This window comes from Tiliqua scincoides, chromosome 4 (genome assembly GCF_035046505.1).
Source record: "Tiliqua scincoides isolate rTilSci1 chromosome 4, rTilSci1.hap2, whole genome shotgun sequence".
NCBI lineage: Eukaryota > Metazoa > Chordata > Lepidosauria > Squamata > Scincidae > Tiliqua > Tiliqua scincoides.
The window spans coordinates 190,406,860-190,434,795 of NC_089824.1; the positions used below are offsets into that span (position 1 = coordinate 190,406,860).

Sequence of the window (27,936 nt, forward strand, 5' to 3'; positions counted from 1 at the left end):
ACACGGCTCTGGCCTCGCACTCGACGCGGGCGCCGCGATGGGCGACTCCGGCCCCAGGCGGCCGGTCCGGGGGCACCAGTGAGCGGCCGCGCGCGCCTCCAGCCGCCGGGGATGGCGGCGCCGGCCGAGGCGGAGCCCAGCCCGCCGCCGGCCCCCGCGCCGCCGCCGGAGAAGAAGAAGCTGCAGCGGGCGCCGTCGCCGGCCAGACCCAGGGATGTGCCGGGCTGGTCGCTGGCCAAGAGCCGGCGCGGCGGCCACCCGGGCCTGCCCGCCTCCTTCTCCTGCAAAGCGGGCGCGGGCGGCGGGCACTCGCGGCGCTGCGGGGGTGACAAGAAGGGCAAGGCCGCGCCGCCCGCGGGCGCCCGGGGCGCCGGCAAGGGCCCGGGGGGTCGCGCGGGGCCCCGGGCGAAGGGGCGCAGCCGCCTGGCGGGGGCCGGCGAGGGGGCCTCGTCCTCCTGCGCCGGGCCGGGGAAGGGGCCTTCGGGGCGCGCCCAGCGGCCGCCCGCGCCGAGCCTGACGGACAGCAGCTCGGAGGCGTCGGACTGCAGCGCCTCGGAGGAGGCGGCCAAGCTGCTGTCGCTGCTGGAGCTGGGCGGCGGCAGCGACACCGAGTCCCCCCCCAGCAGCAGCGCCCCGGCCCAGCCCGCCAGCGCCTCCGCCGACGGCGCTTCCCCGCTGCCCGAGGACCCCTCCACGCCTGCCTCGCTGGCCAGCAGCAGGCTGCCCCTCAGCACCTCGCTGGCCTTCTCCGACCTCACCGAGGAGCTGCTGGACGCCGGCGTCGCCAGGGAGCTGGAGGAGCTGCGCTCCGAGAACGACTATCTCAAGGTAAGGGGGGCGCCTGGCAGCCCCATCCCACGCGTGTCTACTCTGAAGTAAGTCCCATCGTGTTCAATGAGACTTACTCCCAGGAACTATGGATAGAATTGCAGCCTGGGCTGGCGGGCTCTCTGTGGAGCAGGCAGGGGCTACTGCTCTTTGCCCTGCAGGAAGAACCTGTATCAATCAGTCAATCAATCAATTAATCAGCCAATCAGTTTATTATTGATATGGTCAAAAAAGAGGAGGGAGGGGGACACTTGGCTGGGCTGGATGCTATCCGTGCAGCCTTGGGGAGCTCTCTGTGGAGCAAGCAGGGGCTGCTGCTGCTGCTGATTGCCCTGCAAGAAGACCCTGAATCAATCAATCAATCAATCAATCAATCAATCAATCAATCAATCAGTTTATTATTGATACTGTCAGAGAAGAGGAGGGAGGGGGCCACCTGGCTGGGTTGGCTGGGATTTGTGCAGCCTTTGTGGGGGGGGGCTCTCTCTCTGTGGAGCAAGCAGGGGCTGCTGTGGCTGCTTGCCCTGCAAGAGGAACAGGTGTGGGTTTTACATGCAGCATCCTGCAACAGATTCTGCCTCCTCTCTTTGGTCCTTTGAGGTCTCCCAGTCTCTTGGAGCAACAGGGCATTCGGTCCTGAGAGGGCAACTGTGTGTGGCGCCATTTCTAAACAAGACACGCCTCCTCCCTCCCCACATTATAGAACAGTGCTTTTCAACCAGTGGTACTCATATCAGCAGTGGTACTTGAGGTGTAGTCCGATGGTATTCACAGGATCCCCAGACCTCCATTGCCTGGCAGCAGGAGGTCCTGGCAGCAGGACCACCATTGCTGGCAGCAGCAACACGTTAGACAGCAGTAGGAGACTTGGCTCAGCCAGCAGAGCTCCAGTGTGCACTTTTCACACACTCAGGAAAGCCCTCCTGTCTGCCCAGAGCCCCTCACTGGTGTTTGTCATGTTGCGTCTAGTTTCCCAATCCAGAACTAACTGGCAATGACATCATTGCCAGTTACTTCCGATGGTACTTTAAATAGGCGGACCTTGCAGCATGGTACAGTGGCGGACAAACTTTGAGAAATACTGTTATAGATCCTCTTGGAACAGAACAGATGCCCTGAGGAAAGAACTGATCACCACCTCATCCATCTCATCATAACATCAAATGGCTGGCATTCATCAAGTAGGATCACATATTTCACAGGGAACATTTCTCCAGGACTATAACTTTGTAGCAGGCAGCCTTTACTCCTATGGGACATGTTGCATGTCCCCAGATGGAACATCCCCTAGCAGCGCTCTTTGCAGCACATACCCATTGACAGATCCTATCTTTAAGGCTAGGCATCTTGCTACCAGAATTTTAGAGTACTGCCTTAGAAAAGATACCCGATTATGAAATATGATCTCCCTTCCCCAGCATCTGCAGGATGTTGGTCATGTGGAACAGTCATCTCATATCCTTAAAGAGGACACCTGACACCACCACCATGAAGCTCATAAAGCTCCTTGTAATAGGTTTCCTCAGCCTCATGGGAGACGCATGTTGTTTCATCAAACAGGATTCCTTTCCCAAACTCAGCTTGGGTTCTGGTGACTCCTCTCCTAGAAACAAGGGGAAGAGATGGCCCTTAGCCATATGTAAAGGCCTTGCAACAGTGGAGAATGCACCTTCCAGTAGAATCCCAGCAGGCAGAACTAAATACTTGGAAGGGATATGTCCCCTTTAAGTATCATAGAAACCCATGATGGAACTGTTGCTGTATATTATCATACAAGATATCTTGTTGCAGCATAAAATCCCTAGGAACAAATGCCCATCAAAGCAGCCCAGCATAGTCTTAGGAAGGATATCTTCTTTCATGGAATTGGAACCAGTTCTTCTCATCCCTACTTGTTTTTCAAATTCTTAACTGCCAGGGTAAAATTCTTAGGTGATAGCATCATATTTAAGGTGCCTGGGATTTTTCTGTGTAATAAAGAGCTCAGTTGTCACCAAAAGTCTTACCTACATCAGTATTTTAAGGAACAGAGGCATTTGAGTCCTATCAAGCAGGCACCTCTAGGGCATCATAGAACTCCCTTGGGCTGGGTATTGTTTGTTCTATAGGCTGCTTCCCTGGAGTGACTCTTCATATCCCTACTGTAATATTGAGTACAGCTCCTGATTATGTGACATTTCCACACCTGTGCTGAATACTTTCAGGACTACTTGGCACTGTCATGGAAGCACTATTTAGCCCCTGGAGAATCCATAAACCAAGTCACTATCAGTGGCTGCTAGGCTTTATGGCTGTGCATGGCCTCTTGGTGCTGTGGCAGTATGCCTCTGAACACCAGTTACAGGGGAGCAATGCTGGGAAATAACTATGCTATGGATTTCCCAGAGACAGCAGGTGGGCCAACAGGATGCTGAATTACAGCTCAATCCTGAGCTGCCCACAACGCGGGGCTGCCTCAGCGCCAAAAATGACTGCTATTGTAACCAGTGCCCTCTGGGCAGCTGCCGCCGCCTCCTTGGGAGAAGGAGACTTTCGTTCCCTTACCCCGAGTAAGGGAAATAACCCTGCAGTGGAGTTACTTGATTCTGTGGCAGCTCTGGAGCTGCCACAGAATCACAACCCAACAAGGGTTGGAGCTAATCTCCACTGATCCCACCCCTTCCTGCTCTGCTCCCCCCTCCATGCCTCCTTCCTGCCCTCCCCCCGCCCTCCATGCCCTCCTCCCAACCCGGAATGCTTCCCCCACCTCCTCCCACACCCCCACTCACCTCTCTGTTTCCCGGTGTTGTGGGCAACTGCCAGGTGGTGGAATGTGGGCCCTGGAATGTGGGCTCACGCTGGGCTTGCTCCAGCGCTGGGCCTGTGGTAAGGGCTCACAAACATGCCTTACGGCATGTTTGCGACAGTACGTACCGATAGTGAGCTAGCATGCACAGAGCAGGATTGGGCCCTTAGATGGGCATTTGGCCTGATCCAGCAGAGTCTTTCTTATGTTCTTAAGCCACATTTGAAGGTATAGCTGGGGGATGGAGCACTGTTGTGCAGAAGTAGGAATAAGGTTGGTTTGGGTCAGTTTGGATGATTCTTTGCCACCTGAACATGGTTCCAGATGCACATGCTCACACTATTCAGCAAGAGAGGGGAGGAGTCAGAATGTGTGCACCATATAAGTATACATGTCGGTAACTTCATGGGGCTTGTTTGAGCAGTAATGTCCAGACTGGCCTAATGTGTCAATCAAGATGCCTTGAAATACACATGATCTTACCAAATGTGTTTCCAATTCAAGGCTTGCTGAGATAATGTGGAAACGTGGAAGGGAACTTGTTTGGGAGCAATGATGAGAGATAGGGATGCTTCCGCTGTCCGTCACTGTTGATTTTCTGTTGTAAGCACCCTTCCTAAGGCTGTTTTTTTGCGCTAGCTGAGCTGGTTTTAGAATCTGTCTGGGAGAAAGATGATTAAAGACAGGCTGGAGGGGTCTTCACAGGGAAAAATTAACTGCTGGAGGGGATTGCTTAGCCTTGAGAGGGACTCCATTTGCAGAGGAGAATTGGTAGGAAGAAGTATAGTTTAGTCCCTGCCTGCCATTCTCCACTGCAAATTCTCCCTCCCCAGCATTCTGGGAGAAAGACATGACTGGGAACTCTGTATTTCTCTTATAATATTTTAGTTCCTTCCTTACAGCTTCCAAAAATGGATGCTTCCCAGTTAAATGATATTTGTTTAGTTTGAAATTTCCAATCCTGCAATGGAAGAAATGTATTTTCTTACTTGAAGGACTTAGGTTATGTGTTTCCCGTGCTTCTGGTTTAGCCAAATTAATAGCCTGGAAAACGACCTTGCTGATGCTCCTTTGGAGTGTTTTGAAGGAATTATTAAAGTCCAATTTGGGTAATGTAAGAATACTGTTTGACAGCTAGCCCTGTGGTTTCTGGAATGGAGGGAGTGGTTGGACTGTTGCCAGATTTAGTTCCCCTTGCTAGTACTACTGAGCAGCGATGGGTTTATTTTGCAGAATAATGTTGGCATGGCAACAGTAGTAGATATTTGTTGAATGGCTTGTGTGTAACTGTCTTCTTAGATGGAGGAGGAGGCTGCTTGCTGAAGCAGAGATTCCTATCCTAGTGCCTCTGTGAGGTATCAAGTCAGATGAAGAGCAAGAGTCCCAGAAGCATAAGGCTAAATCAACCTTGCAAAAAATAAATGTGATTATTTTATCTGACTTCTTGTATAAAACTAATGATTGTGTCATTTCTTTTTGTGGGTACACATTATCTATTGGAGCCTATCTCATTCTGCAGGGCATTTGTTTGTCATTCTTTTACCTAGAGGACTTGTAACAGAATTCAAAAAACGTTTCTTTGTTTTAGATACATTTGTCTAGTGGTAGTTGCTTCCCATCACTCACTGCCACCATTACATGGTTTCTTAGCTCTTTTTCTTTGTAAATCACTCTGTAAATCATCATGTTGACCCCTCATTTGTGTTTGGTTTGCAGGGTGCACACATTTGAGATTTTGTGTTCAGATAAGAATTCACTTATAGCCCAATCCTATGATCCCTCCACTCTAGCTGCTGCAGCTGTGCCAAAATGGCTCATGCTACATCCTGGGGGATGGGGAAGTCCCAGAGGTCTAACTACCTACAGGCTTTCTGTGCTGCTAGAAAAATGTTCCCTTACCTGGGGTTAAGCCTCCACTCACAATAATCTTGTCAGGTACATTAAGTTGAAAGATAATGCCTGGGCCAGACTCACCCAGTGACAGCCATAGCTGAATGGGGATTTGAATCCAGGTTACCTTGGTTAAGTCCACCATACTATTCACTCTGCCACACTGTTCTCTTATTTAGTAACCACCTTATCATATATGTTGCAGGCATTTCAGTGCTAGGAGGGTCAGCCATAAATGCAGACCAGACTGCTGTATGGTAAGGTAACCCACAAATCCAGACTTTGTGCTCCTGCAGAAGTGACACTCAGTTCATGTAAAGATGGCTTTGCCCTGCATTGAGACCAGGCTATGTCAATCTATTATGTTACAGATACAGATCTAAATAACATTCACTCTGATGTTACTGATTTTGCTGTGAACTTGTTGCACTCGCCCACTTTATGCTGGTACAGCTCATTCTCATTTTAGAGCTAGCGAACTTTTGGACCAAGGGCTGAAGTTGCTTATATAGAGCTGGTTCATGCAAAGCCAAATAAAGTAGTTGATTATTTTTCCCCCTAACTAAAGGAAAATTGGCAGGAAGTCAAAACTTCCTTTAGACTGGCCCATCTCAGTATTCTGATAGAAAACGGCTGCGGAGATTCAAAGTTGCCATGGCAACGCAACAAATTTCACCCTAATTAGAAATAAACAAGGGCACTTATGTTAAAAAGTATGGCCATGATCCTACCCAAATTAAATGTGCATGCCCTATTGATTTCAGCTGGAAAGCATTTTTTTAATGTTGCTGGTTAAACAAGTGGGACTTAGAAATGCTTATTTGTGGCTGAACAGAGTCAGTGTTGGTGGTGTTCTCTTTGATGTATGAGAATTGTTTTATCTTTGAGGCCTGTCAGTTGTACATCTGTGGGTGGTAGTCTTGTGACTCTCCTTATTGATCCTGTAGTTTGCTTTTGCTCTCAGCAATTTTGGCTAAATTGGTTATTCTTCAGAAATATTTCTTTGGGTTGTTGGCAGCTAGGATATTAGATGTCAGCTTTGCAGGAGCTGATCAGGCACACCAAAGCAGAACTGCTCACAAAAACGTCATTTCCATGTTCATTAATTAACATGAACAAGAGCTTCTTTGCAGATGTACAGGGCTGTGAAAACGGAAGGTAGAACAAAGAAAAAAATCTGAAGTGGCAGAGTGTTTTTGCTTCCTCATCCCTGGCAATCTAAATGAATACAGACTGTTGAATTTACTTTCAGCATTGGTCAGAAAGGCAAAGATTTCTGAATCCAGTGTGCTTGTGCTGTCGCTCCTGGCAATGGAAGTTCACCACTGGTTTTAAATACAGCTGCAGTAAGGTTCTTGCTATTGTGAGGTTCTGTGCATACTTATGTTCACTGATACTGCTGGCCTCATTTGAGGGACAGATTTTCTAGGTTATTTTCCCCCTTTTAGTTTGGATATGGCAAACATGGTGCAGAAGCTCCCCTACTTTTGAATGAACAGGTTTAGCCCTGACTTCTGGTTTGCAGTGGATGCTGCTGAGTACAGAAGCCAGGGGAGAGCATTCCACTTGACTCTGCACTGAAACTGACAACATTCTCAGTGCAAGTGACAACTTGAGGCCTCTACCTTATCCTAACCCCTTCCCTGGGGCCTATACAGGGCTACCTGGACTTGCACCAGCGAATTAGCTGGCACAGATCTGAGTAGTCCTATTGGGCAGGCCGGGGCTTGATATGGGGTAAGGGCAGGGCCAGATTAACATAGTAGCAAATGCTGCTTGCTACCAAACTGGTAGCAAATGGCCTTGCATTTTTGGGGGCCCCTGCACCCATTGGCATCACTAGTGGTGTTAGCCTGGCCTCCCCGGGTATCAGGGACCCAGGGCAAATAAGAGTGGGTGTCACAAGAGGCAGAGGCTAATTGAATTAGTTTACAATGCAAGTACAGTGGTGCCTCGCAAGACGAAATTAATTCGTTCCGCGAGTCGTTTCGTATTGCGAAAATTTCGTCTTGCGAAACACGGTTTCCCATAGGAATGCATTGAAATTTAATTAATGCGTTCCTATGGGCAAAAAAAGTCAGAACAAAGTCAAATTTGGTTTACAAAGTGTTTATTAAGTGCTCTTTAAAGGCATACCGTTTTCGCTCCATGTAAAGTGAACAGCAGTCAACAGTGGCATTAAGAACCATTATCACTGTCATTAACAAATGGAGAGACTTAAAGGTTTGAGTACTCTAGTTTTCTGGAAACCCCAAGAACTCATCATCGCTAGAGTCAGAATTTATGAAGCTCATTTGCTCACAATCACTGACATCACTTTCTTCACTGTCTTCCTCCCTCTTCCTTAGGGTGAATGTGAGCATAAACTGGCATGAAGATCCCCCCCCTTCCTTAGGGTGAATGTGAGCATAAACTGGCATGAAGATCCTCCCCCTTCCTTAGGGTGAATGTGAGCATAATCTGGCATGAAGCATAAAAAAAAATTCGTCTTGCGAAGCACGGTCATTAAAATTCATCTTGCGAGTCACCGAAAAATCGCAAAACGCTTTCGTCTTGCGAGTTTTTTGTTGTGCGAGGCATTCGTCTTGCGAGGCACCACTGTACATAATTTATGTTATAATACTTGTGTATTTAAAAAAAAAATTTAGGGCCCCTGTATAGCATATGCTACAGGCCCCGCACTAGCTTACTCTGGCCCTGCGTAAGGGAACAAATGTTCCTCCAACCAGTTTCAGCACTGGATAGAGCATGTGTCATGTGCCCCACTGCACCAGCACTGATTAGAATTGGACTGCTAATGTCCAAACTGTGTGACTAACTTTCTGAAAATCTAAGCATTGTTTTGCTGCTTTTTCCAACTGGTTCAGAAATCCCAGATGGATAGAAATGCTCTATTGTGCATTGAAAAGGAAAGTTAGCAAAATGAAAAAAATTTTGCTTGGTTATTTGAAAAAAAGCAAGAGTGCTCCAGGGAACTGGTTGGTAAGCTCCTGTCTTCAAGATGGAAAGAGGGCTGGAGGTGAATTTTCTTGCCTTTAAAGGTCATCCCCTCAATAATACCGTTGATAAATCACCCTGTCACAGCTGACCTATTATCTTGGGCTCATGAAAATATTTCTAAAGGCCAAATTCATTGCTTTTGCAATGAATTTTGCTAAGCAGTAGATGTAAAATTGTGGAATTTGTCATCTTCCCTTCTATTTCAAACTAATTGCAAACAGCCACTTGTATTAACAGTTTCTCTCTTTGTTGACAGTTTTATTTTTCTTTCCTGTTCTCTAGGATGGAGTTATTAAAGTCCAGATAGGCTGTACAGTATCTCTAGATCTTCATTCTTATATCGGTGAAGCTATCTTTAGAGTGGGGGACTGTAGTCATAGGGTTTTCTCATCTACCTCCATTCCTTTCTTCTCTTGGGAGTCCTGAGCTAAATACAAGCATGTTTGTGTACCTTCTTCTAAACATGGGTTCTTCATTTTTAAGACTTGTTTACTGTTAGTGTACTGAAGCAAAATTTGATCCTTCACACCTGGGCTGCCCTGTGATCTTCTGGCACCTGAAATAGTGAGCCAAACGTTGCCTCTTACCTGGTCATGTGCCAGCCTCTGCTTCTCCCACTACCTGGATTGGGAATGGGAGATGGAGTAGAAGAGAAGGTGTGGAGGAGAGGAGATAGGTGGGCTAACTCACTGCTTTTCTCTCCTCCACACTTTGTCTTCCATTCCATGCCCCTCTTCCTTTCCCAGACCAGGGAGTAGGAAGAAATGCTGCAGAGGAGAGTGAGCTGGCAGACAGTCTCATGGAGAACTCTTCACTTGGCCTCATGGATGGGCTAGCCCGGCTCCCCACCCCAAAAAATTACAAGAACATGCGCAAAGTCAAAACGACTCCAGTAAGCTTGGAATTGTTCCTTTTCATTTCCAAAGTGTTTGCTGTATTTTTATTTGTACAGTATTTCTTTTCTAGAAAAAACAGTAGAAGCTGTCAGAAATGCCCATCTAAAAAATCTATGTGTAGGTATTGACTTCCCTTTTACTGATCCCAGAAGTACAGAGTAATCTGTAGAAATTCTGTCTAATCTTTGCTGCTGAAGCTTCTCTTCTTCTTTCTGACCAACTGCTCTGATTAGGGAGGGAGAAGCTGCTCCATTTGGCTCTTTCAATAAACATTTGGCGATGATGTGCAGAGCACCTGCTCTGGCCTTTCCTGTCTGGCCTCTCCTCAAATATCAGAGACCTGTTAATAAAAAAAGTGGGCTGGAGCATTTCATACTTGTGCCTTTAAGAGCACAATCAGCCACACCTTGTCTTCCCACAGTGTGTGGTGAACAAGAGCTCTGAGTCCCTGTTCAGCAGAATGGAAAATGTGAGATGTGATACAGCAGCAGCTGCAGAGGGATGTGAAGACAAAGAATGGGCACTGGAGATTCCATTTGTTACAAGAGAGGGAGAAATCTTCAATCCTGTCACATTTCAAAATAACAGGCATATGCCAGAGATAACTGACAGATGGGATTCAGATGGACCTTAGCTCTGGGATCCCAGCTGGTCTTTTGCTCATCTTCAGTTCAAGCCTTTTCTGCCTCCAGAGTCTCCTGCCTTGCTTCTGTATTAATGTTGACTACCGTGAGCCTTCCCCATTCACCTTAATCTTGCTAAAAACCAAAACATGGCTGAGTCAGCATTGCGTTTTCTCTCTTCTCTGGTGTGAAGAGGATGTAAAGCAGAAGCCAATAATTGGAAAGCAGTAAATTGCTATTTCTATTAATTGTAATGTTAATGTGGGTCCAAACTTTGCCAAAAGGAAGAAACATTGGAAAGTATAATACTTTCTGAGGTCCTAGTTCACATTAATGGGATAAACAGCTTGTTATTCCTACTCATTTTAACAATGTGAAACCTGTAAGGCTGCAGTTTTCAAACTCTCTGGGAGTTTGAAAGCTGCAGTAAGTGCTTGCAGGGGAGGGGAGGGAGGAAGCAGGGGGTGGGGTGGGAGGCAGCGATGCAGTCCCCAGGATCACATCACTAATGGGGCTGCAGGGACTGGGATATACTCACCAGTCTCTGCAGCAGCCTTCCTGGGGTGTGGGGAGCCCTGCATGAGTGTCTGCAGGTCTCCCCAGCCTGCAGAAAGCGAAAGTGGAGCGATTGCGCTCCACTTCCGTAAAACCCTGTTAGCGACGTGATCCTGGGGATTGCATCGCTGCCTTCCTCCCTGCCCCCACCCTTAAGGGGGCAGAGGCCAGGGCCCTCAGGCTAGGGCGTCGTGATGCTCCAGTCTGAATACCACTGTTGTAAGGTATGGTAGGAATACACAAAGGCTGGCTTCAGACATGTTCTCAGCACTGCTGAGAAACCATGTTTTGTCCTAAAGCAGGAGTGTCAAACTCATTTCATATGGAGGGCCACATAGCATTCATGATGCTTGCTGAGGGCCGGAAGTGATGTCATTAGGCAAGAAGTGATGCCACTAAACAGGTCATAACCAAAAATAAACACTTTTTTCTCACTTAGGAACTCATTAGCTGCAAATGACAGAAGAGAAAATATACGAGTCTTGATCATATTTCAAGACATTGAAGAGCCCAATTTTCATGTGGGCTGCCCTTTCAGCAGTAACACCTCAGCACTACTTAACAGCTGAAAGCCTGAGGGCCATATAAAAAGCTTCTGCGGGCCACATACATCCCCCGGGCCTTATGTTTGACACCCCTGTCCTAAAGAGCCTACACCATGGTTTGAACTTACAAGCATACAATAGGCAAACCATGATTCACAGCTGTTTTTCTGTTTTCATTTCCCATCTGCCTGGGATTCACCTTGATAACAGCTTAAGTTCATTTGCATCTCTATGAATTCAGCAGCTATGATTGAGGCAAACATTTGATAGAATACAGATATTCCAATGAGGTTTGTTTAACTGCATTCTGCATTAAATTACCTTTCCAATGATATATAACATGATGGTATTATTCATACATACCAATTTTTCTCACAATTTTGGCCACTAGTATCAAACTCAGCTTGTTGCCCCCCCCCTAAAGCTTGTTGCCTGTTGCAATTGCTACCCCCTACATCCCCTTAGCTATGCCACTGAATGCAACCAACTGTGGACATTGGTGACATGGTAGAACTGCAGGCAGTATCGATTTAGTGTAAAAATTACTGTATGAGGTACAGGTGTTTCTAATGCAGTATATAATGAAACAAGACACTTTGCAGCTCCTTTTATTTTTGAGCTGTAGTGGGCTTGAAAGCTCTCAGTAGGTTGGCTGTTAATTTATACAGGAAGGTGTAAATCTGTGACTTTTTTTTATTCCAGTCAGTCTCCCCTCCCTACCCCACCTCATAATAATGTCTGAGCTGTTTTCTACTTGTCGGCAAGATGTGCAGGCTTATGCTTCTGTGCTGCAAATTTTGGAAGTTTGCGTTTCTACATGGCACATTATCTTTCAGGGGATGTATTTTGTAGCTTAGTGTAGATATTACCAATTAATAACTATAATTTAGAACGGGGCTCTTCAAGCCCTGACACACGTACCCCCCCCCCGTGAGCAGCGCTTACCATTCTACCATGGTGCTGCTTCTTTTCAACTCAATTGCTGCATAGGGATGCTCCAGGCAGATGTGTCTGCCCAGATATCCTGCTGCACAACCTGTTGGGACACTGGGCAATAGACTTGACCACCCAGAACGTCCCTGTGCAGCCCTCGAGTTGGAAAAGAAGCGGCTTTATGGTGGAACAGTAAGTGCCAGTCGGGGCAGGGAGAAGTCTGTTGTAAATACGTTTTTATCTTGTTTTTCAATCATGTTTTTAAATTGCGTTTTTAATCAGTGTTGTAAGCTGCCTTAGGTCCCTTTGGAGAGAAAGTGGGGTATAAATAAAGCAAATAAATAAAATAAAATAGAGTCTAAAAGTGCAATTGCTGTATCCATGGTTTGTCTACTGAGACATCATACTGAACCATAGTCATACTTCCCTAACCATAGTTTGCAGGGATGTGAAACTTGAGACTGTATGTAGGCAAAGTTTATAAGATACATTATCAGTAGAGTTGCTTGAAACGGTTTTATTTATTTTACTATTATTGATTTTTATATCCATGGAGGACTGTGAACACAGCATGCAGCTGGTACAGTAGAGCCTCCTGCAGTGAGTACTAGTGAAGGGAGTAAGGTTTGCAAAGTGATCTTTGGTAGAAGAATTGTGGTGTTACAGGCATGTGCCTGTTTTCATCTGTGAATGTTGGGTGTGTATGAAAACTATTCACATGAGTTGCACAAGGCAACCCAGTCTGTTGGGTTGTCTGTGGATTACAGCTTTATAGTCCAACCTTGTCTTCACATTGGTCTCTACTGTGCTGCTAACATGACCATCTCACACACAGATGAAAGACGCAAATAAATGACTGAAAGCTCTTTGAAGTGGAAATACATTTGTCCTTCCTCCATTGTCTACTTCGGTTCTTTCTCAAGGAGGTTCAGGCCAGATTGACCATGTTAATCTGCTTCCTCTCTCCAAAAACTAGATAAAACTGCATTCTAGGACACTGAGGACCCAATCCTATCCAATTTTCTAGTGCTAATGCAGTCACAATGCAGCCCTGATTTAAGGAAAAAACAGTCCCTTGTCTCGAGGAGGCCTCTATGACTGCCCCCCCAATGCGGAGGCAACGCACACCCCATTTGGCGCAGCTGCATCATCACTGGAATGTTGGATAGTATTGGACCCTAAATGAGAGTGACATTTCTTGAGTATAAGTCAAAAATTAAAAATAAAATGCAAGAAGCTAGAAATACATCTTATATATTGACATCAAGCTGCAGGGGGTCATTAGTTAGGGACCGAATATTTAAAAATACAGAGTTTGTACATTGGTCACAGAAGATCATAAGGTTCTATAATGATGCATTTATTTTATTCCTCTATTGCTTTATTGGTTGCAAAGGTATTTGTAACAGCCTCTGTTTAGGAAGCAGTTTGCTTTTGGGGTCACATTAATCCACCTGGCCTAAAGACCTTGACACTGCAGTGTTAGTCAGGACACCCATTTTACAACTTCTCTGTGGAATTGTAATCTTGTTTTGCTCCAGTAAATTATAGTGCTCTTCCTTCTGTCAGTATGTGGCTTGGAGTTAATTGAAAGCTGTTGCTTTTGTTCTCCAAGGAAATGTTCCCTTGTAATTCCTCGATACCAATTTCCATGTTACAGTGAGAGATCATCAGAATATGAGTTCAGCCCCTGCTGTGCTGGCTCCAATCAAAGCAACTTTTCAGCTTTCATATGTTTCAAAATGTGGCCCCCTTGAAGCTTTTTAATTCCTAGTAATACTATGGTTCTCAGCTGTATTGTTAGTCATAATACATGTAGTTTTGACTGATATTATGGACTTAAAATAAGCAATTTAGCATCAGTTCTAAATCTTTTCAAATTAAGGAGAACAGTCATATACTATACACTTGGAGGTGAGGGTGCCGGTTTAATTTCTCTCATTGAATTGAGGAATTTTGTTATTTTTTTTAAATAACAGAATTTTCAGCTGTGGTTTGTTAGCCCGCAGAGTGGATGGTTATTCTTGGCTCGCCACAAATAGTGCTCCCTCTTGGAAGCAGGTAACTTTCTGAGTGATAATAATAATGTGTATCTCTTGTTTCTTACAGCATTGTGGCATCTGTATTTGGCAGTATTAATAACCACAAATCAGTTATTCTAGCCCTGTGAGCACTTGTACAGTTTTTCCTAACTGCTTTCTTTGTTCCTTTTGGCTTGCCCCCAGTTATCTAGTGCACATCCCATTGATTATGGCTTGGAGGAACAGTTTGCCCAAAAGTGAATGAGCCATTCATTCATGTGTAACTTGGAGATTTACCGATTGGAAAGATAGGGTTGTGGAACTGGGGTTAGAGGCAGTTTGATGGATTTATTATTGACACTTTGGAACATACCCGGATCCCACAGTTTATTCTGTACTCCAAAGCTAACCCTTCCCAGTGTGTCCTCCCATTGACCCCTTGGAATACATGCCAGGGCAAAGCAAACCTTGTAGTTCGGACTTCTGGGTGGGCCTCTTGCAAGGAGGTATTTCAAAATCTGAAACAGCAAATTGGCATTACCTAGGAAAGTAATAGAATACATTAAATATGTGTGTGGCATATATGCATAAATAGGTTTTAATATTTGTGACATTTCTATAGGGAACCCAGTCCTAAAGGCGGTGCTGCTTTTGTGTGGAGCGGCACCAAAGTGGCTAGTGCTGCATCCTGTGGCCATGTGGCAGCTGCTGGAGGTCTTCTCAGGGGAAGCCTCAAGCCCTGCAATGGGGCTTCTCAAGTCTGCAGTGGCTATTTTGCTGGCACAGACTTGAGAGACTCTGTGTCAGGATGGAAGGCCCGACATAGAGTTCAGGATTTGGTGGGTCCTGCTCCGCTTCCTTCCCCCGCCCTGCCCTCCCCCACCCAATTCTGCCCACTCCCCACCTCCCCCCTGCCCTGCTAATACTTACTGTCAAATGGCACTGCTGGAGCGCCAGCAGAGCCTCCTCTTCTGGTGCTGCAGATGTACCTTATGGCACATTTGTGAAACCCAGTGCCGGCAGTATGCTCATACTGCCAGCGCTGACAGGCTCAGGATTGGGTTCTTAGGGCCCAATCCTATCCAACTTCCCATTACCAGTGCAACTGAAATGCAGCTCCAAGGTAAGGGAACAAATGTTCCTATACGTTTAGGAGGCCTTATTCACTCTTGTCATGAATATGTACATGTTAGGCCCAGGTTGGCAGTAGAAGCCTGAACCAAACTAAGTCAGTAACGGAGAAGTGGCTAGCAGTTCCTAGCTGCAAGAATGTGCGTAAATAAACAAAAAGATGGTTGTCTCTCCTTTGCTGGCCAGAAAGGACAGATAACAAGAATTACAAGCCATTGGAATGTTTAACACCTTAGTAGACGGAGAGGTGCCTGATCAAGCGTGATGGAATGCAGCTATGGATCTCCAGTTGGGAGGGGTAAAGAACTATGAGGGGCTAGCAACCAGGCCAACTTTAAGAAGGTTCTGTCCTCAAAAGTTTCTGATTGGACAATCTAAATAAGTATGAAGTCACCTCAGCACTATTAGCATAAGAAGTATAATAATGAGTGCCCCAAGGGGTGTGCGGGTTCCTTCTTAGACAGAGTTTTGGGTGCAACCTCCTGCACGCTTGGAGCTCCATTGTTCACCATGGGCACCTGGCCTCATAGATAGCCCTGGAGCTAAAAGATCTACATAGAGATACATAGTCAGCTAGCTTTATTATTTTATTGCTGATATGTTTCCTAGATGTTTATGCCTCTAGCATTTGCTGCCTTATGTAACTTTATGTAACCTTATGTACTTAAACTAAAATACCTTTTACTAAGCTGTTTCATTGTCTGTTGGGGACAAGGGTTCAGAATCCTGCCTAGCCGTTCAGCAAGCTACCAAGTGCTCACTGAGGTCTAGTAACTTGAGGACTGAAGTTCTAATTGGAGAAAGAGTTCAGTGCCTGCAAGGCATAGAATTAAGCCTAGAGGGTCTCAGTGTCCCTGGACTGAGGCACTGGCACATACAGGGTGGTGGCAGTACTACTGAGCAGAGGGGCCTTGAGGGCTTTAGGGTTCGAGAACCAAGAACTATGGGCACCCCAAACCCCCCTAAGTTTGTGTCACCTCTGTGACTGCTTCCCCACCACACGATGCAGTGCACACCCCATTGGCCTGGCTACACAAGTCCTGGAAAATTGGATAGTATTGGGCCCTAAGTCCCTTACTAAAAATATTGTTTTTGTGCATGTGCTTCTTAAGTGCCAAACTAGCAATTTTTAATGTAATAAGGTTCCTAGATGACATCGCTGTTGGTGGAGAGGCAGGGAGTATTCTTAATATTGTTTCAGTATAAATTCTTAGATGCTAAAAGATAAGGTGAGGGCATAACTACCTTTTAAAAGTGAATCTCTACTCAGTGTAGGAAAAAGTTTCTTTGCAACTGGGAACCATAGCTAAGTGATAAAGCACAAACTTTGTACACACAGAGTTAAGGATTTCTGACAACAGAGCTGGAAAATACATTTACCTTCATCTGTTGTCAGAATGGTCTAGAACAGTGGTTCTCAAACCGGGACCCACTTTTTAGAATGAGAATCTGTCAGGACCCACCAGAAGTGATGTCATGACCGGAAGTTACATCATCACGCAGAAAATTTTTGACAATCCTAGGCTGCAGTCCCACCCACACTTACCCAGGAGTAAGTCCCATTGACTATCATTGTTAAAAGCATATACAAAGTACAGTGGTACCTCGCATAATGAATGCCCCGCACAGCGAAAAACTCGCAGAACGAAAGCGTTTTGCGAAGTTTGGTAACTCGCACAACGAATTTTTATGACCTACGCTTCGCAAAACGAATTTTTTTTTGTTTTGCTTTGGTTTGTCTTAAGGGGGGGATCTTCATGTCAGTTTTTGATCCCGTTCACCCTAGTAAGGGGAGGATCTTCATGTCAGTTTATGATCCCTTTCACCCTAGTAAGGGGAGGATCTTCATGTCAGTTTATGATCCCATTCACCCTAGTAAGGGGAGGATCTTCATGTCAGTTTATGATCCCGTCCACCCTAGTAAGGGGAGGATCTTCATGTCAGTTTATGATCCCGTCCACTCTAGTAAGGGGAGGATCTTCATGTCAGTTTATGTAAGTAAGTCCCATTGTGCTTGCTCCCAGGAAAGTGTGCACAGGATTACAGCCTTCAAACTCCCCACTCAGCATCCCCCCCATCGCTCATTCACCCTCTCACTGCCCCATTTCCTTCACTTGTTTCCCCCCCGATCACGGCAAAAGCAAGCAATTGAGTGCAGCTGCTCTGTCCTCCCCAGCTTAGAGCACAATCCTGTGCGTGTCTCCTCAGAAGTAAGTCCCATTGTGCTTGCTCCCAGGAAAGTGTGCACAGGATTACAGCCTTCAAGCTCCCCACTCAGCATCCCCCCCGTTTTTGAAATCCTCTGTACAGTATGTATGCCTTTAAAGAGCACTTAATAAACACTTTGTAAACCAAATTTGACTTTGTTCTGACTTTTCTTGCCCATAGGAATGCATTAATTAAATTTCAATGCATTCCTATGGGAAAATGCGCTTCGCAAAACGAAAAACTCGCATAACGAAAGGACTCGCGGAACGGATTAATTTCGTTATGCGAGGCACCACTGTAGTCTGTTAAAAGTACAGTTCTGTAACATTTCCCCAATGCAGTCACATGCCATGGTAGCATCATGTGTAATATATTAAACATAAAATATTGAAATGAATGGGGACCCACCTGAAATTGGCTCGCAACCCAGTTTAAGAAACACTGGTCTAGATAAATCAATGGTATAAGGCAACTTTGTATGTTCCATTTATTTCTAAAATTTGAACTCTGCCATTCTTTTTTTTTTTTACAAAAATCTGAAGCAGTTAAGAGTATAAATACATGAATTAAATGCATTTCAATTAAGACATAACTTCAAAATCCATCAGTAAAGCAACATAATCCAATGTAAGAAGCAGCATACCTGATTGAAGATGGCAGAAATCAATGCTCTGTGGATTTCTAAGTCTAAAAAGCTGGTTTAATCACCACTGCACACACCCACAGAGACATCATTCTAATGTCATGCTTTGACAATGTGGTGTCCTGCCCTGATTTATGCTTGCATGCTTTTGCGGCTGTGGCCTTGGCTGAGGATTTTGCGCATGACTGGTGATGACATAATCACCAAGTGCCAGTGTAACTACAGAGGCGCATTCCAGACAGGTAGGCAGAACTTCCAAAAGTGGTGGAGTTTAGAGTGGTAGGAAGAGTCAGAAGCAAGGGAGAATGGAATCAGAGGGGGTGGGCCGAAGAGGAGATAAGAGGCCACACAGACGCAAGTGAAACAAGGAGTGAATTGGACTCTACAGGGAAAACTGAAGAGAGAGGGTGAGATGCAGCTGGAGGCTCAGGCTGTTGAAAAGTTCCTGTGCAAGAACTAAGTGTGAGGGGGACTGATAGGCTGCCAGCCCTGGTCTGGGGCTACCCCTCCACTGACAGGGTTGGGGGAGTGCAGCATGCCATTAAACACTGTGAAGTTATGGAAGGATCCACAGTCAGGGTGCTGAGCCTGATTGGTGTCCTGTGCTAGGTGTGGTCCTTCTGGCTAAGGATCACTGTTGTAATTAGGCAGAGCTATGATGAGAGACCACGAGGAAGGCCCTTATGCACTGAACTTGATGTGGAGAATGTGTGGTGATCCCAGACATATCCTACAGCTGCATAGAATGTTGTGTGGCCAGTGCCATTTATACACAAAGGAGAACTCATGCTATTGTGGCATGGTACCTTGGAAGGAAAAGACAGTCATTGGAATGGTTTAGCACTACATAAATAAACCTAAGGGATTTGTGGGCTTATGTGCTTTCCCCTTTCCGCTGTTGCCCTCAACAGCAGGAGAGTGAAAGCTCACATTCACTTTGAGAACAAATTCCACCTTCCCATTCCATAGAGGGAACTGTGGTTTGTTAACTAACAATAATTAGGACAAATCAGGATTGCAAATCATAGTTTGATCCTAATTTGATGTCCTGTTTTGTACCAGCTACAAAGTTGGTACAAACTGATTTGCACAAACTATAGTTTTCTAAATTCTTGCTTAGTGAGAAACATGATTTGTTACAAACAGCAAATGGACGTTTTTAATTTTCTCCCTTTGTTCATGAAGAAGCATGGAAGGGGGAGAGAGTATGTAAGCCAGAGACTTGCCAAAGCTTATTTTCATCCCAAGAAACTCGTGGTTTGCTGTGACATCTGAACCAACCAAATTTTGACCTTGGGCAAGTCATAAATCAGTTCCTCATCTGGAAAAAAGGAATAAGTGGCTTCTCATAGAAAGAAGAAACAAGAGATGGTAATTTTTAACCATTTATTTTAGTAGTAAGGATATTTATGCATTGTTTTCCAACCAAAAAGTTATCAACACAATTTGTATAACAAAAGGAATAAGATAATTCCCCATCCAAAGAGCCTCACAATCTGCAAAGAAACACAAGGGAAATAGCAGTGACTGCCAGTGGGAGGGGCACTATGTTGGGATGAGTTGGGACAGTTGCTCTCTCCCTGCTAAATATAAGAGAGCCACCACTTGAAAAGGTGCCTCTTTGCCCAGTTAGCAAATCATTGTGCCATGTAAAGGACGAACAGGCCTAATAATACAGATATGAAGTATTTGAGAGTGAAAAAATTAGCTGAAAATGTGTGTCCCCCCAACCTGTGGTTTAAAGCAAGAACATTGATTTAATCTCAGCTGTAACTGAAAGCAGTCACACTCCTTGGAATCTTGTTCACAGTAAGAACCTTGGAGAAAAGTGCCACCATCTGTTGCCTGCCTGCCTGCCTGCCTGCCTGCTGTTGAGTGGAATAGCAAAGTGAGACCAGTACACATCAATAGGAGCAACTGTGCTAGCACCATGGTGGGACCCATGGTCCCAATCCTATATTTACCCAGTGCCAGTGCTGAGCCCTAGCACTGGTGCTGGGTTCTGTAAAAATGCAGTAAAGCATGTTTACGGCATCTGGAGAGTAGGGAGCGCTGGTGCTGGGCCCGCGTCAGTCAGGCATCAGGCCCAGTACCGGCAGGAGGATGTGCTGCTGCTGGGAGTGAGACCACAGGGCAGTGTGCAGCTTCTGGGGGGGCGGGTGGAACAGGAACAGGACTGGAGCAGAAGGGGGATGAAACTGACGGAGCCCTGCTCTGCCAGATCCTGATCTCCTTGTCGGGCCCAAAGGTCTCAACATGGAGGCTCTTGCATTTGCACTGGCAAAACAGCCAGTGCAGACGTGAGTAGACCCATTACCAGGGCCAGCGCTTTCCTCGGGGAAGGGGAATGAAAGGAGACTCTTGGCAGCTTCCTGGTAGCAGTAGGTGCTTTGGCATCACTGTTCCAGTGGTCACTGGGAAACATAGGTTTGGGCTGCCTGAATCTCTTATACTAGGGGTGTCAACGCACGACCCATGGGCTGCATAAGGCCCATGGAGCCTTTATGGGCGGCCTGTGTGCTCCTGGGGGAGTTCCAGGGCCACCCCGCCCCCACTCGCTCCGATCGTGACCAGCGCTCTGCCGCGTCCAGAGAAGAATTCTGAGGGCTGCAGATGCTGTGCGCCGCATCCCTGGCCATCAGAATGATGTTCTGAGGCCTTAGAAGGCCTTAACACAGGGGTGCTCAGACTTTTTTTGGCTCGAGAGCTACTTGGAAACTCAGCAAGGCCTGGAGATCTACCAGAGTTTTTTTTACAATAATAGCATTTGCCATAACAGAATTAGACGTGTTGGGGTCAACCTTATGCATGTCTACTCAGAAGTAAGTCCCATTAGAGTCAGTGGGGTTTACTCCTGTGTAAATGTGGACAGAATTGCAACCTCAGAGCCCAACCCTATGGTGTCTTCTCAGAATCAAGTCCCATGCTAGTCAATGGGGCTTACTTCCGGGTAAGTGAGGAGAGGACCGCAGCCTCAGAGGCAGATCTACTCAGAAGCAAGCCCCATCCGAGTCAACGGGGCTACTCCCAGGTAAGGAGTAGTGGCCAGGACTGCAGCCGCAGCCACCCCGGCGTGCCAGGACCGCCCTCCCTGCTCCATGCCGCACCTCCTCCCGGGCTCCCCTTACCTGTCCTCTGGCGGCGCTCGCCCTCCCGCCGGCCGCAGCCTCGTAGCGCCTGGCGCCTGAGAAGAGCGAGATGCAGCTGGGCACTGGGAAGGGAGTGAGGCCACCTGCGGATGCTGGGCAGGAGGGGGACGGAGGTGGCGGCGAGGGGAGGAGGGGGCCCAATGCCCCCCGCCCGGCTTACCGGCCTCAGCAGCAGTGCCGCCTCCTCGGGGGCAGGGGGAGCAGGCAGGGGAGGAGCTACGGCAGCAGCGCGGGGCTGGGGGGCGCTCTGGGGCTCTTTCCCGCCCTTCATTGAAGTTCATTGGCCCGCCATGTTGAAAGGGGCGGGAAAGAGCCCCAGAGCTTCCCGATTGGCCTGGCACCGCCGAGTGTCCCGGATGCGATGGCGGGCCAATCAGGAAGCTCCTGGGCTCTTTCCTGCCCCTTTCAACATGGCGGACGGGAGGCTTGGCACGCGATCGACCGGATTTTGCTTCGCGAGCTACCGGTCGATCGCGATCGACGTTTTGAGCACGCCTGCCTTAACACCGCCGCCTCCTTCGCTGCTTTTGCTGCTTCTTCCAGCAGCAGCAGCGAAGGAATACCAGCCTCACGTTTGTGCAAGGGCTTTTATAGGCTTTGAGCTTTGAGCAAGGCCTATAAAAGGCCTTGCGCAAGCACGAGGTTGGCTTTTCCACTGCAGCTGAGGTGTGATGGTGTGCGGATCTGCGCTCCTACCTTGCTCCTCTTGGGGCTTCACAGCCACCAGCAAGTACTCCTTCTTAGAGCTTCACCCTGCACCAGCACTCCTGCCTCAGGATTTTGCAGCCACCAGCAAGGCCCTCCTTGGGGCTTTCCCCCCCCACCAGCTCTCCTGCCTTGGGGCTTTGCAGCCACCAGCAGGTACTCCTCCTTGGGGCTTTGACCCTGCACCAGCGCTCCTGCCTCACTCCTCTTGGGGCTTTGCAGCCACCAGCAAGTGCTCCTGCCTCATCCCCCTTGGAGTTCCTGCGCCCACCAGCCAGCACACTTCGTGCTTCTGACCTTTGGGTTGCCTCCAAGCACTCTCCACTACTTTGTTAAGGAGAAAGGTGAATCTGCCTGCAGCTACCTGTTGTTTTTCCCCTGCTTTTTTCTGTAAAAAAAAATCCTAGTCATGTGGATGTGTGTCTGCCCCAATTTCTGCAAAATACATTTCTTAGGCTGCAATCCTATCCACACTTTCCAGAGAGTAAGCCCCATTGAACAAAATAGGACTTACTTCTGAGTAGACCTGGTTAGGATTGTGCCCTTACTCTTGTTAACTGCTGTTTTCTGTATTCATATGAACAAGTCAAAGTATTGTTCTCAGCTCAGTTTGAATGCAGTTTTGAAGGTTGCAGTCACTTGCAAGTGGCAACATAAATAAACGGCAATCACATCGTGGTACAACTGTGATCCTTTTTTATTTATTTTTATTGTTTCAAAATTGTTCAGTTGTGAGTAACAGCACTGTAGGGGTAGGTGGATATAGCAAATAACATACAATGGTTGTGAATAGTGATTACCCGCTCTACAGTCAATGTCTGTTATAGAAATACGATGTGCAATACTGGCCCTCAGCCGATGCCATGAATCCAGTGTGGCCCCTGGGATAAAATGAGTTTGACACCCCTGTTTTGTACTTATTGGGGAGGTACGAGTGTGGATCTTTTTCTTATTTCATCAGAAAGAAGGTGGCACTTGATAAAATTAGAGTACTGTATGATTCGTCTTACATAATTACTTTTTTCTCCCTCCTCATAAATATTCTTCAGGCTAATCTACAGTTTTCTTATGTTGAAGAGTAGTTCAAGAGATATTTTAGTGGCTTATTAAAGAATTTGTCTCATAATTGTTAGGGTAAGTTGATGTTGTTATTATTTAGAATGTTTATATGTTGGTTTTCAACAAAAAAGTGCAGTTTATATATCAAATATATCAAATATCTTCCTGTCCCAAAAGAACTCAGAATCTAAAACCTATTATTAGATCTCAAGCACCTTTTCCACATTAGCTTTTGAAATAAACAGGTCATATATCAAAGCGTTATCATTTTCTGGAATGCCGCTTTTGCCCTGGTGAATCTCTTGAAGTTGGGGGGGGGGGGAAGATATCTGTGGGCCCAGTTCTGTCCAGTTTTCCGTCGCTGGTGCAGCTGTGCCAATGGGTCATACACTGCCTCCTGTGGGGAGGCAGTCACAGATGCGTCCTCAAAGTAAGGGAACAAATGTTCCCTTACCTTGGGTCAGCATTGTGGTTGCACCGGTACTGGAAAGTTGGATAGGATTGGGCCCTGTGACCATGAACTCAATCACTAAGAATGTCTCTTCATACTTCATCATACTACATATGAATGTCTTTGTTGCACAAACTGTCTGGATAACTTAATCGGTAAAGTGTTTTCTCAGTTTGTCTTAGCTGTTGTGATGGGACATATAGTCTGTAGTTCAAGATCACTCCTGCTGATTTAATGTTTGGTTAATCATTTTGCATTCTGGCTTCTGAAGGTATGCCTATCAGCGTTAACCCATTTTTGCCCGACCCACAGGTGTACACATTTGGTTCCTGTTGCATATATGCAGTGTTGGGCAGAAATGGCTTGAGTAGACATAGTTGCCCTATCCTGGGTCAGACCACTACCCCATCTAGCTCAGAATTGAACTAGAAGCAGCTCTCCAGGGTTTCACAGAGGGATTTCACACAGGGTTCCCAGCTGTACTTGGAGATGCTAGGGATTGAACCTGGGACCTTCTGCATGTGCTCTACCACTGAGCTACCGCCCTAGCCCCAAGCTCTACCTGGAAACAATTCCTCCTCTTTTGTTGTTTATTGCAGTTCTCAGAATAGAGGCTTTCTCCTTCTTCTAATACCTGGGTGCAGTGCTTTGATGCTGGTGGTGGGCTGAATTACTGTACTCTTCTCTTTTGTGCTTTACTGTACCAGCTTCTGCTCCATAAGTAGCTTTATAATAGTGCCTTACAAAAGAGGTCAGTGGTATTATAATACAGCCTTTAATTACAGTCGCTTATTGAAACTTGATCAGACATGGTTCATGAAGGCCTTTTTGCTGACATAGACTTGGTGCAATAATAGAGAGCTCTGGACAGTGTAGATTTTTTAATAAGCAACCTTCTTCACAAATTCTTTCAGCAACAAATTCTCTGTCACCCAGCCCCATAGAACTCTCTGATCTAAACAACTACCTGTCGTGTGGATTCTTGTCATTTTATACAGTATCAACTCTTCTGATCAAGATTCCCATCATGAATACTAGTCAGGAGCTGATCATATTATGAGGGCTATTCAGAAAGTATCCTCTGTTAGGCTTTTTAAAAAACAAGAATGAAGGAAAACAATTTAATACTGCTCAAAAGTTACATTCCATGCTTGCACTTTTCCACATAAATTCCACCTGAATTGAGGCGTGTCAATGCATGTGCTTAGGCAGCAGCAACTTTCTTGAGGAAGGGAGACAAAAGCTTGTCCAAGGATACAAGGATTGCATCAGTTCAGGTGGAGATTACGTGGAAGTGGCATGGTATGTAACTTTTGAGCAGTATCAAATTGTTTTACTTTATTCTTGTTTTTTTTTTAAAGCCAAACAGAAGTTACTTTCCAAATAGCTCTCGTATTAAATGCTATAACAGTTCCTTCAGAGACCACATCATAGATTGGAAGGCACCTAATAGGTCACCTAGTCCAACCTCCTGCCTCTAGCAGGAAATCCTCCTAGAGCAGTGTTTCTCAAACTGTGGATCTGGACCCACTAGGTGGGTTGTGAACCAATTTCAGGTGGGTCTCCATTTATTTTAATATTTTATTTTTAATATATTAGACAATGCTACCATGGTATGTGACTGCATTTGGGAAAATGTTACAGATATATACTTTTAACAGGCCACTCTGTATAACAATGATAGTAAATGAACTTACTCCTGGGTAAGTGTGGGTAGAATTGCAGGTAGAATTGCAGGATTGTTAAAAAATTTTCCACTTGATAATGTCACTTCCGGTCACCACTTCTGGTGGGTCCCGACAGATCATTCGAAAAAGTGGGTCCTGGTGCTAAATGTTTGAGAACCACATCCTAGAGCATCTCCAACAAGTGTTTGTCGAGCCTCTGCTTGAAGATCTCCAGTGAGGGAGAGTCTACCACTTCCCTCAGCAGTCTGTTCTTCTGCCATTACATATCTTGTGAGTGATGTGGGGCTAAATTTTTAGGTCATGCTGTGCTCCCTGTAAATTTGTGCAACAATCAGGGTTGGCTCCAGAGTGCACTTCCTGTCATCCCAGTGCCCTGCCTCCTCATGATTGTATGAGGTGGAAGAGGGTCTGAGGAATGCACTCTGTCTCCTCAGCAGGTCCTCTGGGATAGAGCAACTGGGGAGATGCCTAAGCTAGAGGAGTGATACACCAAACCCATCTTGGCTGCCACAATATTCTGAGAAGCTAAGCCAGCATCTGACAGTGCTTAGTGGCAACTTCAGTTGGCACTTGAGAGGCTCCAGGCCAGCTGGATGTGCTGCTCCTTTTCCTGGTGCTCTTGGAGCATGGAGGCAACAGTAGTAGATTCATCTCAGCAAGTGGGTCAACCAGAGTGCCAGATCACCCCAGCGCTGTTGTGAAGGAAATTGATCATACTTCTCAGAGCTTCCTTTGTAGTCATTCCAGCTTCAAGCCACAGATGTGAACACTGAACATGATGGGTTGTGCTGGTTGAGACTGTGATCCAGGTCCAGTGCTCAGTACACATTTGCCTAAGAGGAAGTCCTAAAATGGCATGGACAAAAAAGTAACATCTGCCTCTTTCATGCGTTTTAATGGTGAATGTGATGGTAAACAAAATAAATTGTGCTCTATGTTGAAATGTCAGGCAGTTTGAGGGATTGGGTAAAGGAGTAACCCATTATGTTCAATGTTCACATCTATGGTTTGGAGCTAGAATGACTACAAAACCATTCTTTTACTTAAAGAAATGGAATCTGATACTTCCTTGCAAGAGTGTTTCTTATGCTTATGAAGAAATATTTCACCATATGGTCATGTGAAGAAAGTGAGAGCTTAACTTTAACAGACCTGAATACTGAATCAAAACATCTGGCATCATTCCTGACAGTGCTGGGCACAGACTGAAGCATGTCTGATTCAAGCACTTGTGGAATGTCAGTTCTGTTCTGTGAGCTGTGCTACTTGCTTATGTATTTTGTTGGGTGATGCAGAATATTTAAAAAACTGGAATTTGATATCTTACATAGTGATGCTTATACTTGCAAAGTATGTATAATATGCAGTTGAACTGGAACTTTTGTAACCTTTGGTCTAACCATTATGAAAGTGGCACAATCTGAAGTGGTTCAAAGATAACATGGCAAAGACTTTCCCATGGCTACTGCAACCTTCAGTGGTTGTTCAAGCAAAGCCTACAGCCAACCTGTTTACAGTTTGATTTTAATGTTTTTGTGAGCCAGTGTGTTAACAATTTCCTTTGTAAAAACCCATCATATACGAGGGTCGCCCAGAAAGTAATGCACCACATTTTTTTTCTTCAACAATTATTTATTGAACACAATGAAACTTACACACAAGAAAGAATGATGTTTCTTCTACACTCCCTATTTTTCCACGTAATCTCCATCCAGTTCTATGGCCTTCCTCCAGCGAGACACAAGGGCATGTATGCCCTGTTGGTACCACTCCTTGTTCTGGTCATGAAGCCATTTCTGCACTGTGCGAATCACCTCTTCGTCATCCTCAAAATGTCTTCCGCGAATGGCATCCTTTAATGGCCCAAACAAGTGGAAGTCTGAGGGAGCTAGGTCAGGGCTGTAGGGTGGATGGGGTAACACAGTCCAACCCTGTTTAGTGATGTGTTCCGAAGTCCTCAAACTTGTGTGAGGCCGAGCGTTATCATGTTGAATCAAACATTCGCCTGGGTTGTTATGGCGCCGAAGTCGCTGGAAGCGCCTCTTGAGTTTGGTTAATGTCTTCACATAAGCTTCAGAATTAATGGTGCTACCTCTTGGCATCACATCAATGAGTATGACGCCCTCACAGTCCCAAAACACAGTGATCATGACCTTAGCGGCGGAAGCAGTTGCTTTGAATTTTTTCTTCTGTGGAGATTGAGGATGACGCCATTCCATCGACTGTCGTTTTGTTTCGGGCTCAAAATGGCGAACCCAGGTTTCATCACCTGTCACAATCCTGGACAAGAACGCTTCCCCCTCATCTTCAAAACATTTCAGCAACTCAGAAGAAATGTTTTTTCTGAGAGATTTGTGGTCCACCGTAAGACAGCGCGGAACCCATCGTGCACACAGTTTTGAGTAATCAAGAGCACGGATGATTGCATCCACACTTCCTTTGCTGATTGACAGCTTCAGCGCCAACTGCCTAGTCGTTAAGCGTCGATCCTTGTGAATGAGCACATCAGCAAGCTGCGTCCTGTCAGGTGTGACAGCCATGGATGGCCGCCCCGAACGCTGCAAATCTTGGAGCTCTGCTGAACCGCCTTCTAATGGCCTCACCCTCTGTGCCCAGCGACTAACCGTACTTCTGTCGACTCCAGATTTTCCATAAACTGTACACAAACGTTTGTGAATATTCCCAACAGTTTCTTTCTCTGCAGTGAGAAATTCAATGACGACACGCTGCTTGTAACGTACATCACTTACAGACGCCATTTCGAAACACTGCTGCAGCTGCGCTATCTGTCTGAAGAAACCAAAAATTTGTGTGCGCACTCCTGAA

General features: G+C 46.1%; 1 protein-coding gene across 2 annotated transcripts in view; it reads left to right on the top strand.

The window, feature by feature from the left end:
* Positions 1-431: 431 nt before the first annotated feature.
* The window catches only part of MTCL2 (microtubule crosslinking factor 2), a 103,308-nt gene continuing 75,803 nt past the window's right edge, over positions 432-27,936 (top strand). For both annotated transcript variants that reach the window (XM_066624099.1, XM_066624098.1), the window contains exon 1: positions 432-828. The gene's annotated coding sequence lies outside the window, so the exon portion shown is untranslated. The remainder of the gene's footprint in view (positions 829-27,936) is intronic.